At 39.8% G+C, this 17,451-nt stretch overlaps 1 protein-coding gene across 8 annotated transcripts in view; it reads right to left on the reverse strand.

Annotated features, from left to right (window-relative positions):
• The window catches only part of si:ch211-278j3.3 (E3 ubiquitin-protein ligase RNF19A), an 81,197-nt gene that overhangs the window by 51,482 nt on the left and 12,264 nt on the right, over nucleotides 1–17,451 (reverse strand). For 5 of the 8 annotated variants that reach the window (XR_009445678.1, XM_059645318.1, XM_059645317.1 and 2 more), the window contains exon 2: nucleotides 1,311–1,379. The exons of 2 other annotated variants lie outside the window; for them this stretch is intronic. The gene's annotated coding sequence lies outside the window, so the exon portion shown is untranslated. Of the gene's footprint in view, nucleotides 1–1,310; nucleotides 1,383–17,451 lie in introns of all 8 variants that reach the window. One more of the 8 variants, XM_059645315.1, reaches the window with a different exon arrangement.

Genomic DNA, 17,451 nt, shown 5'->3' on the forward strand with positions numbered 1-17,451 from the left:
GGAAAAATTTGGTCACAGAAGTTTGATGTGTCTGAACTCCATTCTGCAAATATAAATCTACACGCATACCAAACACTATGGCTCCTAACAGGGAAGTGCTAGCTAATTAGGCTTTTTTTTTGTAATGTTACAGAAGTGATAGAATTTCAGCCCCTAATAAGACTTTAGTTCACACTGAATTGGAATGATACTGGATTCTTTTTACTGTATGCACCCTGAAATAAACAACACTGATCATGCACCATAGCTTGAGGCAATAACTGCTTTACTGGGGTGGGCAGAAAGAAGGAAGGCACAGCAAGAGGTTCAGATCAGGTTATAAATCATTTGTGAAGTTTTTTTTCTTTATTCTGAATGGGATGATGGTGTCGCTGACCAGGCAGCATTTATTGCCCATCCTTAATTGCCCAGAGAGCAATTCAGATTCCACAACATTGCTGTGGGTCTGGAGTCACATGTAGGCCAGACTAGGTGAGGATGGCAGTTTCCTTCCCTGAGGGACATTAGATTAGATTAGATTTCCTACAGTGTGGAAACAGGCCCTTTGGCCCAACAAGTCCACACATCCCTTGAAACATCCCACCCAGACCAAGGCCCATCCCCCTATAACCCACATACCCCTGAACACTACGGGCAATTTAGCATGGCCAATCGACCTAGCCTGCACATCTTTGGACAGTGGGAGGAAACCGGAGCACCCGGAGGAAACCCGCACAAACACAGGGAGAATATGCAAACTCCACACAGACAGTCGCCCGAGGCTGGAATCGAACCTGGGTCCCTGGTGCTGTGAGGCTGCAGTGCTAACCACCGAGCCACCGTGCCACCCCATTAGTGAACCAGATGGGTTTTTCCAACAATTGACAATGTATGCACAGTCACCGTTAAGTTCTTAACTCCACATATTTTATTGAACTCTGTGACTGTCCTTCAGCTTATTATGTGTTACATCATTGAATAAACTGGGTTTTTTTTGCTTAAATTAATTTGAATTATGGATCCATATGCAGAACAATAACAAGAAATACTGCAAACTCATTATGATTTATTGCATTCAATACTGTATTATTTAGCTATAACTACTTTATTTTCAATGTGACTTCAATCCTTGGATGAATTACTGCTTCGGAAAGGCTAACTCAAGATCTCTTCTCAAGATTAGCGGTTGTTTAAAATTTTAAGTTTTTGTGACCAGGTCCATTTTGGTAGACAATAATGAGACACCCAGCACTCAGATGAGTAATCTGATGAACAATACCATATCACGCAACTCAGTCCAAAAAAAGGATTAAACTGAAATATGAACATACCAAATTGAACAGGAAAGGACCAGCTAGTACCTTGACACATGTTGGCTCTTAAATCTTCCAATTCTGGCTCTACTAAAAGGAAAAACAACAGAACTATAATTTTTAAAACAGCCAGCCGTCTAGGATTTGTTACTCATGGTTAACTGCTAACCTCAATTTGACACCAATATTCACTCTAAAGTGTACACCTCTGCTGCAGTGCATCAACCTGGAAGGTTCTTGTCATGCCACTTTTACAATACCATGTCCACAGCCAAGCAAAATAAAATTAAAGGCATTGAATGCTTATATGAATAGAATATGCACAACAATAATAAAAAAAGTTTAGAGGGTACATTGTTTTGACATTGAGGATCAAACTAGATTATGTCCCAAAGTTCTGAGTTAATGACGAATTACTGAGATAGAGATGAGAATTATACTAAATGATCCTGCGCTTCAGTTGATAATGTGTTCAAGTCTAAAGGTCATGAGTGTAAACTCCAGTGCATCTAATCTGGACTAGCACTTCAGTGCAGTACTGAAGGAATGCTGCACAGGCAGAAGTTCCAGATTTTAGATGAGATGTTAAACTCAATTACTTGTTCTAATGGGTGGAAAATACCCACGGGTATGAATTTAAAAAAAACAGTATGGAGTTCTCGCCAGGTCCTGGTAAATAGTCAGCAGAATTAAAACAACAAAATGAAACGCCACCTTGCTTTACTCTGGGCTTATGCGATCTTCCTGTGGGCAATTTGGCTGCTTTTTAAAAATAGATTTGTGGGATATCGGTGCTGCTGGTCAATGGTGAATTTTGGTTGAAAGATGAAATTATTTTCAGGGATAAGCACTAATTAGAGTTTTCCCTTTTACTATATGGCAGTTTATTTTAATTAAAAGTTTATTTTTACATTCAGGGGTTAAATTAATTTGGTAAGATTATTGGAGTTTCAAAGAAATTGTGCATGCTCATATATAGACAACTTAAAGCTGATGCAGAGATATAAAAAAGTAATTTTTTAAAAAAGCTAATAAAATGTTAGTTTTTATTTAAAGCAGTTTTGAACTCAAAAGTGAAGAAATATTTTTCAGTTGGACAGTGTCTTGGTCTACTCATATGGAGAACAGTGTAAAAGACCAAATTTTTCTTTTTTTTAGTTGTTGTGGATCAAAATGGGAAAAGGACTATTTCAAAAACCGAAGACTGTGGAACCTTTAAGAATCAAGGTAACAGCATTTGGCTTTTGTGACAACTCTGGGTATACTGTGACATAATTTCAAGATTGCTACCCCAGTTAGATGGGGCAGCAGCATTCCATTTGGGCACCAAACCTCCTGAAAATCTGCATGATAAAATCAGGAGAATACCAGGAATTACAAGTTTCAACGATGTGAGTAATTTACATTAACATGCCTTTCTTTTGGAGTCCAAAAGATTTTGAGTGATTCATTATTGATCCCTTGGAAATGATATGAAATGCACTTTCACCGATACACAGAAACTGTTCCCTATGATGAAAGGATCCAGATCAAGGAGTCATCATCTTAAAGTTATAGCCAAGAAATTTAAGAGTAAATCTAGTTTTCTTTAAAAAAAACAAAGCGATTGACAATCTGGAGCCTGTATTTTAAAAAAGCATTGGATCATGGGTCTGTTAAAAAATGCAACAGGAGGTCATTTTCTTTTTTCTTAGGCAAGGATGTAGAGTGCAAACATGACGAAGTGAGGTGAAGGTATTTACTGAACAATCATAATTTTTCTTTCAGAAATGGAACAAATTTGAGGGGCTGAAAGGACTCCAGTAGGTGAATGAGGAAGGTCAGGGTGCATTTCATATTCTAACCTGCAACATTGGTTTACTGTCTTTTTTTTCAGTTTGCAAGCCAATGTGGTGGATACAGAACCAGCTGGCTTGAGGAATGGTTAAAATAAGCCAAAAGATTTTCCACACTATCCTTACTCACCTTACTAAAAAATGTATTGCTGCAATGGGATAGTTTAATTGGTACTCGTGATCGATGAAATTTATCAGCTAATAGTCGTATTTATATTGTCTTTTTATGGAGTGTACAGAATATAATCTTGTTACAGTGCTGCCTAGGCTTCCTGTCCCGACTATTTTTCAGATACATTGACCGATAAGTGCTGCTTCCTGCTCTTGTCTGGAACTGGGGATATATCCCTTGTCTTCCTTGATTTCTGTCTCCATTTTGGAAGTGGACTATAAAGTAACATTCATTAGGAAACCACTGCCTTCCACACTTCCTCCCTACTTGCTTCCTATAAGAACGCCATTGCATTCTCCCAGTTTCTATGCCTCAGTCGCATTTTCCTTTGAGACCTTTCACACCAGTACTTCTGGTAAGTCTTGCTTGCTCTCAACTGTGTCCAAACCAATTCTAGTGCTCCTGCGCTAACACACTTCCTCTTCTACCTGGAATCGCAATAGAGTTTCCCTTATTCCCTTCGCGTCAATGTTCAATGGATCAAATACTGCCATTTCCACCACATTTAACACGACACTGTCAATGAACACATCATCCCCAAACAGCATTTCCAACCAAACTATATTCTCCTTGACATGCTGGTCCATTTATTAATGACGTCTGACTACTTGTCCCCTTTCCATATTACCTTTCTATGCAATTACAGCAGCTGGAGACCTGCCTTTCTTCCTCCTATCTCCTTGCAGTCCAAAGGCCACAAACACTTCTTCCAAATGAAGGAGCAATTCACTTAGGCATTTTTCAATTTAGTATATTTTATTCATTGGTCACCTGGTCTGTGTTTAGTTTCTGAAGTGTAAAGGACTGCATTGTGAGCATTTATCAGAAATGCTCAGTCCACATGATCCAAATTTCTAACAGTTTGTCATTTTAATTCACCATCTTGCTCTGACACACATTTCTGTCTTCAACCTGCTGCATAATGCCATTGAAAATGAAAGCAAGCTTGAGGAACAAGCAGCTTCTGGGTTCAACATCTTCAGACCATGAACCAGTTCTCCATTTTGATTCGTTGTTTTGCCAAATTCCAATCTGCATCTTGTTTTCAGGCAGAGATACCTATTACTCTGCAGTTGACACTCTTGACCATTGCTTTGTTACTTTATTGCAACCATTCCCACTCCCTTTGCCTTTTGATCTATGACAGCTTTGTTCTTTTACCCTTCTTCGCTTCTAATATAACCCAAACCTTTCCTTTTGTTCTTTGCCTTCTCTTTTCAACACCATAAAACCCAAAACATTTCCAAGTCATTTGAGTTCCAAAGAATCATCATACTAGACTCGAAATGTTAAAACTGTTTCTTTCTCCAAAGATACTACCAGATCTGCTCTGCATACAGCAGTTATTTCAGATTTTCACAACATTTTGCTTTTACCTGTATTTACTTCATACTTCTTGCAGTTTTGAAACAAGAGCTGATTTGAGATTTCAGCAACCAGACTTGTGTGCAAAGAACCAAACTATAAAGCAAGGTTAAAACTGATCTCCGCATTTTTAAATGGGTATACAGGAAAACATTTAGTATTGCTCACAAATAGAAAGGTAAAAAAACACAACAAATTAAAATTATGAAATAAAAATCGATTAGTCATGCACATGTGCTTAGTAAATCAGTGGCAAATATTAGCAAGTGGTGACCCTGTTTTCTGTACTCTCACCTTTCAGAGCTGTTTTGCTTTTTTTTTGAAAAATTAACGCTAATGGCTTTGGTGGGAAACTGTTGTGGTAAACTGCTGAGCCATGCACAACAAGAGTGCCAAGTATCAGCAGAAGGTTATTAGTCAGCCATCATTTCTGCGAGTCTGCAGTTTGAATTGCTCGTGTTAAATCAGCTGCCATGCATGGTTGACTACATCACTCACGATCAAAACAAAAGACATTTTTTAAAAGCACCGGTGAGGGATGGGGACTGGAACAAAGTACTCCTAACCTAGGACCACCAATCTGCATTGAATTTACTCAGAGGTGTTCTGTCCCGTGAACGCGGCAGTGGCTTTTCACTGAATTAAGCAGTCATACACTTGAAACTACTTATAAACTGCTAAGCCCAACTGTCACCATTTCGAAATTTCAAATTGATGATCTTCTGTCTCCTTTAAGATGGCCTTGCCTTTGCACAGAATCAGTAGTCAGTGCTGTATGACTCTATGACACTGAGGTTTCAAAGTGGCTTTGTAAAAAAAAAGACAGATTTCCTATGAAATACAACAAGCTGCTTTTTATAGTAAAAATAAGGAATTGCAGATGCTGGAAATCCGAAACAAAAACATACCAGAAGCTCAGGTCTGGTAGCAAGTGTAAAAAAAAAGTAGAGTTGACCTTTCAACTCCAGTGACTCTTTTTCAGAACTGACACATACAACATACCCTATCTTTCCAAAAGAAATCAACAATTTAATTTAAGTGAGCCCAAGTTTCTGTGACGTATGGGATTAGTAAGATCTGGACTTTTGATTAGAGATCCCTGTCAATAATATTGTCTGTCATCTCAGTTCGCAGTGTCAAGTTTTTTTTTCCATTTATGGCAGTTGCTATGCCAGAATTGGCCTATTCTGATACAACACAATCAGGTTTTGTTGCGGATTAACCATGAACTAATCTTATTCGCCAAACTGTTCCCAGTGGTTCACATCTTCTTGGCAGTTACTGCTTTATTGCTCAGGAGGTTCCAACTCATTTCGAACCTTGTTTTTGTACCCTAGAATTTTCCAATGCTATCAAAGTTTTGGCGTTCTGTTGTCCATTTTGTGTTTCAGTTATAACCTGCATTAACAACTGGCTGCCTCTCTATCTTGTTTATTTTTGGTAATCTTGGAAGTCTGGACCTCTTCCAACTGGTTTTTCAGTGATTACTTGGCTCCACCTAATTTTGCTTGAGGGTTTACTTGAACATCATATTTCTGAAAGGTCAATCTGATGAGTGATTTGTAGTAGTTTGTACATGCCACATACTTCCATCTGTTTGTACAGATCAGTCATTTTCTCCAGCAACTGATTTGAGGTCAAGCTGATGTTTCTGAAGCTGCTCCTGTTGAGCCTGATCTGTTGTGCATATGGCCTACTTCTGATCTTCCTATAAATCTTCAATTATTTCACTAGATTAGTGATAGATCTACTTGTTCAGCATCCTTTTTTTTCCTTCAATCGTCACTTGTGAAGTAAGTGGAGGCATTCTCTTGAGATTTCAACTCAGACAATATATTGTCTAGTTTGGACTTTAATCTAGTAGTTTAGTCTTTTCTTCTTCAACTTTAATCAACAGAGAGTTGAGATTGAAGCTCCACTGATAGAGTCATAGAGATGAACAGTACGGAAACAGACCCTTTAGTCCAACTTGTCCATGCCAACCAGATATTCTAAATGAATCAAATCCCATTTGCCAGCATTTGACTCATATCATTCTAAGCTCTTCACATTCATACACCCATTCAGTTGCCTTTTAAATATTGTAATTGTAACAGCTTCCATGACTTCCTGTGGCAGTTCATTCCATACATGCACTACCCTTTGCATGAAAATGTTGCCCCTTACCTTGTTCTTTAAACTTCTTCCCGCTCACCTTAAACTTATACCCTCTAGTTTAGGACTCCCTATCCCAGAGAAATGACCTTGACTATTCATGCTATCCATGCCCTTCATGATTTTATAAACTTCTGTTACGTCACCCTGCAAGCCTCTAACGTTCCAGGGACAAGAGCCCCGCCTATTCAGCCTCTCATTATAGCTAAAACTCTCACCATTGCAAACCTTTTTGACTCTTTCAAGTTTCACAACATTTTTCCTATTGCAGGAAGACCAGAACTGAACACAGAATTCCAAAAGTGGCCTAACCAATATCCTGTACAGCTGCAACATAACCTTTCAAATCCTACATTCAATGCACTGATCAATAAAGGCAAGTGTACCAAACACCACCTTCACAGCCCTGTTTACCTGTAACTCTGCTTTTAAAGAACTATGAACGTGCACTCCAGCAACACTCCCTACGACATCCCCATTAGGTATACTAGTCCTGACCCAATGTGCCCTACCAAAATGTAGCACCTCACATGTATTGCAATTAAACTCCAACCGCCACTCCTCAGCACAGTCACTCGTCTGATCAAGGTTACGTGAAAGTACTCCACGTATTAGAGAGGCGGGGAGAGAGAGAGAGAGAGAGAGAGAGAGAGAGAGAGAGAGAGAGAGAGAGAGAGAGAGAGAGAGACACACAGAGAGAGAGAGAGAGAGAGAGAGAGAGAGAGAGAGAGAGAGAGACAGACAGAGACACAGAGAGAGAGAGAGAGAGAGAGAGAGAGAGAGAGAGAGAGAGAGAGAGAGAGAGAGAGAGAGAGAGAGAGAGAGAGAAAATAGACAGATGGAGGGGTGGAAGGAAAGGAAGAGGCTGCATGGCGACACAATGGTTAGCACTGCTGCCTCACAGCACCAGGAGCCCAGGTTCGATTCCAGCCTCAGGCGACTGCCTGTGTGGAGTTTGCACATTCTCCCAGTGTCTGTGTGGGTTTCCTCCAGGTGCTCTGGCTTCCACCCACAGTCCAAAGATGTGCAGGTTAGGTGAACCGGCCGTGCTAAACTGCCCATAGTGTTCAGGGATGCGTAGAATCTGTGGGGAATAGGGGGATGGGTCTGGGTGGGAAGCTCCAAGGTTCGGTGTGGACTTGTTGGGCCCACGGGCCTGTTTCCACACAGTAGGGATTCTATGATTCGTTCTTCAGTCATATTGAGTTTTCCATGAATTTAATTGACAGTGTGCTGCAGTTTCCAGCATTTTAATGTTAGAGTAATCCATGGACTGTAACAAGTGCAAGGTCTCAGCAAGCCAGTACACCTGCAATTGCTCATCTATCAGTGTCTATGTATAGAACATCAGCAATGTCCAGACGAATTGATTGTATTGGCCAATGCTTGATCATGCACATGAAGCTAATGAACTTGTGTACTGAAACTTTTATTTTCATAGGTTTTGTCATGGCTCTCCTTGTGTGTGGGTACGTGCTTTTTAAGAAATCACAAAGCTATCGTAATGGTGCTCGCCACACACAATTTGGATGATGCGATAACTTTGATGTTTTCCAATGACATTGACAGTGTGAAACAGATGTTCACTGCCCTTCATTGTATTGCATACTTAGAGTTCTGACTTGTCAATCACTTCACGTATATGCCTCTGGCAGGATACCAGATGGTCTTTTTTAAAATTTGAAAGTATGCCTAATGCCTGTTTAGATAGTATATGACTCTATCTGTATCAGACTTTGCCTGTCCCAAAAGTTTTCTTTTGTATCACATGCCTGGCAGAATGGATTAAAAGCTAGGTACACCCTTAGCGACTGTTGAAGGTCACATCTTGCACATGTCTTATTATGTTTGGATGTTTTCGTGTTTCTGTCGACCATCAGGTTTGTACTCGGGATCTATAAGCTTCACCGACCTGGAAGGTTTGCTTTGGCATTGCATCTATCCTTCCTTCTTGGGGTTATTAAGCAAATCTTTCTGGAAAGTTTCCATGGTGGTAGATGCGGTCACCAACTTGCTAGCTCCATTGAAAAATCACAATAAACCTGTCTCTCGGCATCTGCTTATAAAGTGGTCTATTCATTCTATGTGCTTGGTGTCTGAATGACAGGAATTTTAGTTGATGAAAATAAAAGATTAAGCTAGCTCTAACGTGGTACATACTTTTGGGGGATTTTTAAGTTCTTTGGCAGTTTATTGTGTTACGTTAAGTCTACACCGACTTTTGTTCCCAATTTGCTAACCAACATTTAATGGCTTTGTTTTCTGCAGCAAACATATCCAAATTGAGAAATACGAGCACTGAACATTATTTAAACATTTTAATTTCTGCTTGGAAATTTCCTGATTTAACTTCCCAATTTAAACTAGGCCATGGCCTTCTCTAAGATGCTATTGATCCGGCACACATCCTGATCGCTTGTCTTTCATAAATTAGTCAAATCGACATCTCATCAGGGATTTGTCCAGCAAGTTGTGTTTTTCAACACTTTCCAAAATTGTAACAACCAAAGGCATTGAGGTTTCCTCCCATGTACTTGAGCACAATTTAAGACTATCAATCATGTGTTCCAACGGTAGCTTTGCTTACTGACTGTCAAGCATGATAACTGTAATCAATATGATGTTTCCCAACACTGCTCACCATGTCATGCTAACGAAAGCAGTTTAATAATCAACCATTAACCAGGGACCAAATAACTTAATGGCTTACTTCATTTACAATAACAAAATACATTACAATCTATGAAACAAACATGAACATTGATTTGTTCATCCAATGCAGATGCACATGCTGGTTGCAAACCCAAAGGAAACTAACTGCCACGAAGAGTCGACGCATGGTATACACCCAGCACATTGAGTCCTTGCAGGTGAATTCTTAAAGCCAAGGTGTACACATATTAGTATCATGCCAAGAAATCATTTGATAGCAGGAGGTTTTCCACTGCGATGACTGAGAACCAAGCACAGGCGCCTTATGGTTGGTGTAGAATTCTGCCCAATCTTCCTTTCCACATTTGTTCTCAGCAGAAAAGGATTATGTTTTTGACCAGAAGGTACAATTTATTGCACAACCGTGGCAAGATACTGGTTATATTAAGTATTAGGTATAAAAACAATGTCTAACATTTAGTAGAGAAGACATCCACATCTGCATCAGGAAACCACTGCCAGAGTCCAATTGCTTGTCCCAAGGCCTTGTGAAGCATGAAAACACCAAGGGGATCGAAAGAGGTAACAAAAGATAAAAGAAAAAGTGGAAAAACAAACTTAAGAACATCAAAGCCAATAGAAATATTGTTCGTAATGTTATTATGAAAGTTAGCAAAGTAACGGTGAATGTGGATTCAATACAAAAAAATGTTGGAGACACTATTATGAAAAGTGAGAAAATAGCAGACTTGCTAAAAAGGTACAGTTACCAGAGTGGAGAGACTAAAATTCTGGTCATATTGTTTGGTTTGGGGGGTGGAGGGCTGGAGGGTGTTATATTGATACCCTAGTGCTAATGTAGGATGGCAATCAACAAACCAAAGCAAATGCGCTGAGGTCATGGGTTCAAATCCACAATGGAAGTTGGTGGAATTTGAATTCCATTAATAAAACAAGAAATCTGGAATTGAAAGTTGATATAAGTCATGGTAACCATGAAGCTATCAATTGTCATCAAAACCCATCCCATTCACTAATGGCCTTTAGAAAAGGCCATCCTGACTTGGTTTGGCCGACTTGTGGCTCCAGTAATGTGGCTGATTTTTGCCTGATTGCTAAAATGCCAATGGCTTAGGAAGCCAAAGGCTGGCCTTTTTGGCAAACCTGACATCCCATGAAAGAATGAAGATAATACAATTATTCCCAAAAATAGTTCTACAAAAACATCAAGCGTACTCGTGTAAGAGGAGGAGGATAAACCAGTCACCTGGCTAATTGTCTTCAACTTCCTAGAACATGTTATTGGCGACCATGGCTGAGAACTCAGGGAAATGCTAGCCAAGCACAAATAGCCAACATGTGCATTTCAGAATGGTCATAAACCTTGGACACAGTTTTGAGGTGGTCATGGGCACAACAAATTGGAAAATGTCTAATGCTTACACACATTTCCCAACACATTTTCTAATGTTCTGCAGAAGATATTTTTCGCAAATATGAGATCAAGTGGAAGTGGAAGTATCCTTTCAGCATTGATTTTTATTTATTTTGAGCGGTTCAAAATGAGGAGTTGTAAAAATATGGTTACATATGAACAGACAAGTCAGGATCAGGAGTAGGACATGCAGCCACTTCAGCCTGCTCCCCTGTCAATAAGAACATGACTGATCTAACTGAAATCTCAAATCCATGTTCTTGCCTACACCTATTAATCTTTCAGCTACCTCAGTTTAACAAGAATAGGCTGTCTCCTGAATGAGCTTATAACTTTGATGAAATAAGCACATTATATACCTAAAACTGCAGACAGGAAAGGGTATAAAACAACATAAGCAAACTATAAGTGGGTAAGTCAACTGGAGATGGAAGCCAATGTGGAGAAGTGAGAGATCATTATCTTTGGATCAAGGAAACCAAAGCTGGGTGCATTTAATTTTGAGCACCTTATCTCAGGCATGATATACTGTCTTCCAAAGGAGGTAAAGTACAGATTCACCAGACAGCTTGGGGACAATTCTCAGTCATAGTGGCAGTCATTCATACATAAAAAAATGCCCAGATCTACACAGCCCTTGCAACAATGAAACATCTGATACATGCAAGTCAGCAGTGTTATTTTGTAAGGAAGGGAGGGGCTAGTGGAGAAAAAGGAGACAAAAACGCAACCCACCATTTTTTCATACAGCGTTGCATTTGATTCTTTGAAATTGCAAGCCTATTAGCATCCAGTAAATACTATCTATATTCTACTAAAAACAAATAGTTTCATTAATAGGCTTTCTATAGACTTCAATCTTCTGTTTTTAACTACTTAATCATTTCCTGCCTAATTTTCTTCTGTTTTCAGTAAGTTTTCTGTTTTTAGCTTTAATTTCAAGTTTTTTTATGTTGTTTGCCATTTCTCTCCCACTCCAATATTTTACAATGGTCGCTAAAATTGCTTTCCAAGCACATTTAGAAGACTCCTCCTTACACATAAATTAATTTTCTCAATCTTTTGTCCCTAAAATGGGATCATGAAGGGTATAATGAAAATAGATCACCTTACAGACAGCATACCCACGTCAAGGAGCAGTCACTTCAATTCCCAAAACTGCCCTTGAAACATACCCTTTTGATCAATGTTACTGAATTTATGAGAATCATCGGGTTTGATTTAGGTGATCAGAAAGCCTTTCTTGTTCAAACCTGAAATTATTGCTACCTTGTACTACATGACTTGCCCACAAATAACTGACCAAAAGCCAGAGTTACAGGAGATTTGTTGTATATTTGAGGAATAAAATCAGTCTGGAAAGGCTTGTACTGAATGCTGTTCAAGGCAATGGTTCTGAAAGAGTTAATGCTGGATTCTTCATCAAAATCATCAAATTGGATGGAGCACAAAGTCTTTGTGGGGGGGGGGTGAAAAAGGAGATCAAACATACAAAAAAGGAAAAAAATTGAGCCAATCAGCCTTTCAAGCTTGCTCCATCAATCAATAATATCATGGCTGATCTGATTTTAACATCAACTCTACATACATGTATTTCACTAATAATCTTTCAGCCCTTTGGTAATCACTAATCTATCTACCCCTGCCTTAAAAATATTTAAGGATTTAGTATCCATTGCTTACACTATCCATTCAAGATCTTGAAGGGGTCATGTGTTACTCCTGGATCCTGACATTCTTCACAATTGAGTCTAACTATCCACTGTAACGTGTATCTACTGCAATTATGCAACAACCTACATATACTGTTAAGATTATTTCCTCTTGATAAGATTCATGAGTAGTTCATCCTCCACCACTGTTAACTAGTTAGGTCCTTAGACCCAGTTTTGAACAGACCAGAATTGTAATTAACTGGAGTTTAGCAGGAAAGATTTAAAAAATGAGAGCTGACTCATTTGAAATGTAAAATCCTGAGGGTTCCTGACAGGATGGATGTTGAAAGTATGCTTCATCTCATTAAAGAACTAGAACTAGGAGTCACCATTCAAGAAGGTGTTTCCATTTCAGACTCAGAGCAGGAGGCTTTTCTTTTAATAATAGAGTTCCAAGTACTCAGGGCTATCTCAAAAGACAGTGGAAGCAGAATATTTGATTATTTTTAAGGCAGAAGCTGACAGCTTCTTGATAAACAAGGGGGACAGTGTTACAGATTGGTCGAAATGCGAAGTAACCAAATCATCTTAATCTTACTGAATGTTGGAGCAGGCTCAAGAGCCCTGTGGCCTACACCTGCTTCAAATTACTACGTTCACACTGATGTCAAACTCACAGGTCTGTAGTTCTCCATTTGTCTCATCTTTCTTCTTAAATGGAGTGGGTTTTATTTGCTACTTTCAAGTTGGGTGAACCATTCCAGAAATCAATAGAATTCTGAATTAGTGTCATGGTGCATGGAAACAAACTCTTTGGTCTAACAAATCCACACCAACCATGTCCCCAAACTCAACTAATCCTACCTACTTGCGCTTGTCGCATATCCCTCCAAACCCTTCGTATTCATATATTTATCCAAAATGTCTTTTAAACGTTGTAACTGTACCTGTATTCCCCACTTTCTCTGCCAGTTCATTCCACACATGAACCACTCTGTACAAGAAAGGGACCCTCATGTTCCTTCCAAAATCTTTCTCCTTTCAGCTTAAAAATATGTACCCTATTTTTGAATTCCCTGATTCTAGGGAAAATATCATAATTCACCTTATCCATGCCCCTCATAATTTTATAAACCTCAATGAAGTCACTTCTCAATTTCCTACATTCCAGTGAAACAAGTCCCAGCCTTCCCAGTCTGTTTTTCATATCACAAAACCTCCATTCTGGGCAACATTCAGGTAAATCTTTTCTGAATGTTGTCCAGTTTACAGACAAAGAGCAAAGAAAATTACAGCACAGCAACAGGCCCTTCGGCCCTCCAAGCCCGCGCCGATTGAGATCCTCTGTCTAACCTGTCATCTATTTTCTAACCGTCTGTGTCCATTTGCTCCCTGCCCATCCATGTACCTGTCCAAATATATCTTAAAAGACGCTAACGTGTCTGCGTCTACCACCTCCACTGGCAACGCGTTCCAGACACCCACCACCCTCTGCGTAAAGAACATTCCATGCATATCTCCCTTAAACGTTCCTCCTCTCACTTTGAACTCATGACCCCTAATAATTGAGTCCCCCACTCTGGGAAAAAGCTTCTTGCTATCCACCCTGTCTATACCCATCATGATTTTGTAGACCTCAATCAGGTCCCCCTTCAATCTCCGTCTTTCTAATGAAAATAATCCTAATCTACTCAATCTGTCTTCATAGCTAGCACCCTCCATACCAGGCAACATCCTGGTGAACCTCCTCTGCACCCTCTCCAAAGCATCCACATCCTTTTGGTAATGTGGTGACCAGAACTGTACATAGTACTCCAAATGTGGCCGAACCAAGGTTCTATACAACTGCAACATGACCTGCCAACTCTTGTACTCAATACCCCGTCCAATGAAGGAAAGCATGCCATATGCCTTCTTGACCACCCTATTGACCTACGTTGTCACCTTCAGGGAATCATGGACCTGAACACCCAGATCTCTCTGTTCATCAATTTTCCCCAGGACTTTTCCATTTACTGTATAGTTCTCCCTTGAATTTGATCTTCCAAAATGCATCACCTCGCATTTGCCTGGATTGAACTCCATCTGCCATTTATCTGCCCAACTCTCCAGTCTATCTATATTCTGCTGTAATCTCTGACAGTCCCCTTCACTATCTGCTACTCCACCAATCTTAGTGTCATCTTCAAACTTGCTGATCAGACCACCTACACCTTTCTCCAAATCACTTACATATATCACAAACAACAGTGATCCCAGCACAGATCCCTGTGGAACACCACTGGTCACAGGTCTCCAATTTGAGAAACTCCCTTCTACTACTACTCTCTGTCTCCTGTTGCCTAGCCAGTTTTTTATCCATTTAGCTAGCACACCCTGGACCCCATGTGACTTCACTTTCTCCATCAGCCTGCCATGGGGAACCTTATCAAATGCCTTACTGAAGTCCACGTAGATGATATCTACAGTCTTTCCCTCAATCAACTTTGTCACATCCTTAAAGAATTCTATTAAGTTGGTAAGACATGACCTTCCCTGTACAAAACCATGTTGCCTATCACTGATAAGCCCATTTTCTTCCAAATGGGAATAGATCCTATCCCTCAATATCTTCTCCAGTAGCTTCCCTACCACTGACGTCAGGCTCACGAGTCGATAATTACCTGGATTATCCTTGCTACCTTAACAATATCCTTTCTAAAATAGGGCAACCAGAACTGGACACAACACTCCCGAAGAGGCCTCAATGTCCTGCACGGCCTCAATATAAAATCCCAACTCCTACACTCAGTGGATTGAGCAACAAAGGCAAGCTTGCAAAATGCCTTCTTAACCATCCTGTCTACTTGCGATGCAAACTTCAAAGAATTATGTATCTGAACCCCTAGATCTCCGTTCAACCACGCCACCAAAGGCTTTACCATAAATTGCTAAGTCCTGTTCTTGCTTGTATTACCAAAATGCAATACCTCAACAATTATCCAAATTATATTCCATCTGCCACTCCTTAGCCTATTGACCCAATTGATCAAGATCTCTTTGTAATCCTAGATAACACTCTTCACTGTCCATGACATGACAAATGTTGCTGTCAACTGCAAACTTAGTATCCACGTGTCTCATATTCTCATCCAAATCAGTTATATAAATGACAAACAAAAGTGGACCCAGTACCAACCTCTGAGGAACACTGTTTGTCACAGGCCTCAAGCCAAAAAAAAAACAAATCTTCGACCATAAAGCCAATTTTGTATCCAATTACAAGCTCTCCCTGAACCACGCTGACTATCGCTAATTGTTCCTTGTATCTCCAAATGCATATAAATCCTAACTTTCAGAATCAACTCCAAAACCCATGACTGGTGTCAGAGTCACAAATTTCCAGGTTTCTCTTCACAGCCTTTCCTTAAACCATAGCACAGCTTTAGCCACCCTCCAGTACTCCACTTGTGTTTATTGATGATACAAATATTTCTGCTGGGGCAGCTGCAATTTCCTCTCTAACTTCCCACAATGTCTTGGGATACACTTGATCAGGTCCTGGTGATTTATTTACCTTTATGTTTTCTAAGATCCCCAGCACTTCCTCTTCCATGATGTGAACAGTTTTCAAAACATCAATATTATTTCCCCAAGTTCTCTTGCCTCCATTTTTTTCTCATTCATGAGTAACTGACACAAAATATTCACTTCATTTCTCTCCCATCGCCTGAGGTTCAACACAAAGGTGACCTAGTTGATCTTTAAAATCTTTTCTGAAGAAGGGCCTCGGCCCGAAACGTCAGCCTTCCTGCTCCTCTGATGCCGCTTCGCCTGCTGTGTTCATCCGTTCTACACCTTGTTATCTCTGGTCTTTAATGGGTCTTACTTTGTCTCTGGTTGCTGTCTTGCTCTGAAGAAATGTTAATCAATGTACCCCCTATTATCTGTAGTCACCTTATTCAACATTCTAGATTGCAGCTCATTTGGTTCAGGTATTTGTCAAACTTTAATCCAAATTTAAAGGGGAAGCAATGGCCGAGTGATATCATCACTGGACTGTTAATCCTGAGACCCAGATAACGTTCTGGGGATCCATGTTTGAATCCCGCTATGGCAGATGGTGGAAAGTGAATTCAATAAAAACCTGGAATTGAGTCTACTTATGACCATGAAAACATTGCCAAATGTCAAAAAAATCTATCTGGTTTGAGATGGGAACTGCCATCCTTCCCTGAGAGGCCCATCTGTCCCCACAACTACAACTATGTGGCTGACACTTAACTGCCCTCTGGGCAATAAATGATGGCCATCTCATGAATGAATAAAACAAGAATCCAGTTAGTTTTTGAAGTATTATTCTTTGACCAATAGCAATTTCTTTCAGTTTCTCAATTTAACCAGTGTCTTGGTTGCCAGTAATTTCTGGGTGGCTTTCATTCTTTTCCTCCATGAAAACAGACATAATGTAATTGTACAGTTTCTCAGCCATTTTTATTAACCATTACAGATTTACCTTTCCTCCACCTGTAACGAATCCACATTAATCCAAGCTAATCTTTTCATTTTTGCATTTCTAACGAAGCCTTTACAGACAATCTTCAGGCTTTTTTCTTGCCATCTTGCAGTGTGTCCCTCAACTCCTGACTTCATTGTAGCATTGGTCGCAACAGGAACAAAGTGGACTCCAGAGATAAAATGTTAGTGACTGCCTTTGAAATCATGGCAATAATCAAGAATGGCAGCCGATAACCCTAACAAAACTAGAATCAATGGAAATCAGGGGAAAGATCTCCACTGGTTTAAGTTATGCACAGCAAAAAGGAAGATAGCTGTGATTATTTGAAGTCAATCACCTCGATCCCACTGTATCATTACAGGATGAATCATGGCTCTTTCAGCTACACCTTCT

Source organism: Stegostoma tigrinum, chromosome 4, assembly GCF_030684315.1.
Source record: "Stegostoma tigrinum isolate sSteTig4 chromosome 4, sSteTig4.hap1, whole genome shotgun sequence".
In the NCBI taxonomy this organism is placed as follows: Eukaryota; Metazoa; Chordata; class Chondrichthyes; order Orectolobiformes; family Stegostomatidae; genus Stegostoma; species Stegostoma tigrinum.